The sequence below is a fragment of the Rhineura floridana genome, chromosome 6, assembly GCF_030035675.1.
Source record: "Rhineura floridana isolate rRhiFlo1 chromosome 6, rRhiFlo1.hap2, whole genome shotgun sequence".
NCBI lineage: Eukaryota > Metazoa > Chordata > Lepidosauria > Squamata > Rhineuridae > Rhineura > Rhineura floridana.
Genome location: NC_084485.1, coordinates 45,344,404 through 45,348,519, shown reverse-complemented (window position 1 = coordinate 45,348,519; position 4,116 = coordinate 45,344,404). Strand labels below are relative to the sequence as shown.

The following is a 4,116-nucleotide window of genomic DNA, read 5'->3' as shown; positions in this document are numbered from 1 at the left end:
TGTAGTGCACCTGCTGGATTGCAATGAAGAAAGCTAGAGCAGAGTATGTTTCCCAAGCACGGATGGAAGAATCTGTCAACTTTGGTTCTCTTAGTTTCTCATTTTTCCCATCTTAAATTCAACTCTTCACATTTCTGCAGCAATTTGCATTTTTTAAAAAAAAATCTCATGAAAATTCTTCAGCGTTTAAGTGCAAATTTCTCCTAACACACACACATTTTATATACGGTTTTGACTAATGTACATATTTCTGCAAGGAATTTCTCCTAATATATTGTATTTTGTATGATTTTCACTAATATATTTATTTTTATGTACACTTTCCTGTAGTATATACACTCTTGTAGTTATTGGTCGGTTGGAGAACTGCATCACAAAATTCAAATAAGTGTGAATGTCAAAGGAAGGTTGTGTTTTGGTTCTCATATGGTTTTGGAAAGTGTGAATTTGATAAATTTGGCTTTAAATGCGAACCAGCTGAATTCTTCCCCATCCCCATTCCCAAGTAAATGTTAAAGAAAAGCGAAGACATGGAAATAATCAGGATTAAAAACAAAATTTCTCTGGGGGATAATAGACTTCAGTAGCAACTTTAAAACAATTTACTTTGGAGAATTAAAGGCAGAGTTGTATCACATCTTAACAAATCTGTTAGTAATCATCCCAGCTTCATCTGGATTCTTACAAAATTGTGTCATGATTTCTTATAGCAAATAGCCATTCTAGGGATAGGAATTACACAACAGATGCTTCAGTTTCCCGCTTCTCTAACTTTTTAAAAGTCGGGCGGTATTAAGCTGCTTCATGTTGTTGTTATAGGCCTTCAAGTCGATTACGACTTATGGCACCCCTATGAATCAGCAACCTCCAACAGCATATGTTATAAACCACCCTGTTCAGATCTTGTAAATTCAACTCTGTGGCTTCCTTTATGGAATCAATCCATCTCTTGTTTGGTCTTTCTCTTTTTGTACTCCCTTCTGTTTTTCCCAGCATTATTGTCTTTTCTAGTGAATCATGTCTTCTCATGATGTGTCCAAAGTATGATAACCTCAATTTCATCATTTTAGTTTATAATGATAGTTCTGGTTTAATTTGTTCTAACACCCAATTATTTATCTTTTTCACAGTCCATGGTATGTGCAAAGCTCTCCTCCAACACCACATTTCAAAAGAGTTGATTTTTCTCTTATCAGCTTTTTTCACTGTCCAATTTTCACATCCATACATAGAGATTGGGAATACCATGGTCTGAATGGTCCTGACTTTAGTGTTCAAAGATACATCTTTGCATTTGAGGACCTTTTCTAGTTCTCTCATAGCTGCCCTCCCCAGCTGTAGCCTTCTTCTGATTTCTTCACTATTGTCTCCATTTTGGTTAAGGACTGTGCCAAGGTATTGATAATCCTTGACAAGTTCAATGTCCTCATTGTCAACTTTAAAATTACATAAATCTTCATACATTATGTATTTTAAGATGCTGTAGCCCTCCAGTTGTTGCTGGACTGCAACTCTCATCATCTCTGATGGTGGCCATGCTGGCTGGGTCTGATGGGAGTTGGAGTCCCACAGTCCCACAGTTGGAGTTCTGGAGGGCCACAGGTTCTCCATACCTCTTTTAAATCTATACCTAACAGTGTGATTGCAACAGATGCATGTCTTTAAAGCACATGTATCATACAGAAACACTTGTCAGGGTGATGGAATTGGCTACATATCCCTCATAAGGGCATATACTCTCTCTCATAAGGGCATGTAATCAGCCCCCAAAGTGGAATTTGCTGCTGTGCAATTTGTGAAACAGGTCCTGATATGTACTTTTCCACCAGAATCTCAGGTGTCCTCTGAGATCACGAAAGATGATGGCTGGTACTATGACAACCACTAAGGCTCAGTTAATGCTTCATAAGTGCAATGGGAATTGCAGGGTGGAAGGCGCATTTTGTGATATTTGAATACAGCAGCTTAACAGTGGATCTTAGCCCCATCTGATGCCATAATTAGCACAGTCTAATCAAGTATTCACAGAGGGCCTGAGCAAATTGAGCACACACAGCTCCAAGACAACCACAGAACAAAAACAAAAAGTAACTTATCCGTTTTACGCTGCCAGAGGCCATTTTTGCCTGGTGACATCTATTCAGCAGTCCTCTTACTCTTGTTTCAAATGGAACGGTATCAAGACCGGTAAAAAAGAAAGTCCCATTTTCCTCACCATCCATTTGCACTATTTCTTTCTACAAGGAAGTGTCTCCCTTTTCTACACTGAGAATCCCTACATAGAAAAATAGCCTAGAGAAGAACATTTGTTATTCGGAGCTGCCTGAGACTCACAGACTCTTCAATTAAAGGATCCATCTCCACATTAACTGTCCCTATAGATTAAGGTGAAGTATGTTTAACACTGAGAGAAGGAAAGACATGTCCCATGGAGAGGAGCCATAGCTCAGTGGTAGAGCATCTGCCTTGCATGCAGAAGGTCCCAGGTTCAATCCCTGGTATCTCCAGGTAGGGCTGGGAGAGACTGTTTGTCTGAAACCCCAAGAGCTGCTGCCAGTCTGGGTAGACGATAGTGAGCTAAATGGACCAGTGGGTCTGATTCAGTATAAGGCAGCTTCCTATGTTCCATGTGGTAGAAAAGACTGAGTGCTCAATAAAACACTATAAGAAGTAAAAAGCAATAAAAATGCAATTTAAAATAATACACCTTGCAACTGCTATAAGGCAGAAAAAAAAACATTAAGTGATCCACCAAGACCCTCAGCAATTTTCAAGTACTCGGGGGGGGGGAAGGTTGGGAACCATGGCTCTATCACATGGATGTAGCTCTGTGTGACCTGGAAGTATGCATGCACATTAGTGGTGTATAGCCACTTTGGATAAAGTTCAAATCTAGAACTGAATCAGAAAGATTCAGGCTTTGCCCAAGGTAAAGCAGGCCTTCTTCAAAACTAATGGGAAGGTCTGCCTCAGATATTCAAAGTGCGCAGACAGTTTCATATTTTACTCCCAAGCTCTCCCTAAAAGTGAAACATCTGGATGGAGGGATGGAGAGTTTTGTGGATGACCACTCTGGCCGCCAACTATTTGTTCTTATTTAATTCATTAATTTATTTATGGATCACAATAAAACGTATATAAAAATAATTCCAAATCCAATATAATATAGATCTTCACCTAAAATACTACTACTACTACCACCATCAGCACCGCCACCAAGAATAATAATAAATGAAAAAGGAAGCTAAAAAGACAAAAGAGATGGCACTTACCTGATACGTAACGGGAAGGAGTTTAAAGGGTAGGTGCCATCGCACTGAGGCTCTGTGCACAGCACCATACATTTTAAGCACATTCCCTCACCTCCAAGAATACTAGGAGCTGTAGCTTTCCCCTCACAGAGCTACAATCCCCAGCACCCTTAACAAACTACAGTTCTCAGGATTTGTTGAGGAAAAAAATGGTTTGGTGTACAAAGCCCTATACAGCTTGGGACCGGAATAACTGAAAGATCATCTTATCCCTCATATACCTAGTTGATCACTGCATTCTGCTGGTGAGGCCTCCTGCAGATATCTTATCAAATAATAATAATAATAAATAATATATTTAATTTCTTCGTCGCCTATCTGGCCAATGGCCACTCTAGGCGGCTTACAAAATTATTAAAATACAATTAATAAAATACAGTAATACAATAAAAACAATAGATCTACAACAACCCTTGAAATTCCCTCCCCTTAAATATTAGACAGGTGCCATCTCTGTTATCTTTTCGGTGCCTACTGAAGACCTACCTCTTTCAACAAGCCTTTTAAGTAGAAACCTTATCCCAGTCTGTGTCTGTGCTGGAATTGATTTTTAAGATATTTTTAAAGCTTTTCTTCTTTTCTTCTTTTTCTTTTTTTAAAAAAGATGTTTTTAAGCCTTTAAAAACGTTTTTAAATATGTTTTGTTCTAATATATTTTAAAGTGTTTTTAGTGCTTTTGTTTGCCGCCCTGGGCTCCTCCTGGGAGGAGGGGCGGGATATAAATCAAATGATAAATACGCAGATGTGCAAACTATCAACATGAAAAAATCTGTCATATTTGGTTGTCTTGTACACCTGCAAAGGT

General features: G+C 38.7%; 1 non-coding gene across 1 annotated transcript; it reads left to right on the top strand.

The window, feature by feature from the left end:
* Positions 1–2,438: 2,438 nt before the first annotated feature.
* Positions 2,439–2,507, top strand: TRNAA-UGC (transfer RNA alanine (anticodon UGC)). Its single transcript has one exon. It is a non-coding gene; the product is annotated as a tRNA-Ala (tRNA).
* The last annotated feature ends 1,609 nt before the right edge of the window (positions 2,508–4,116 follow it).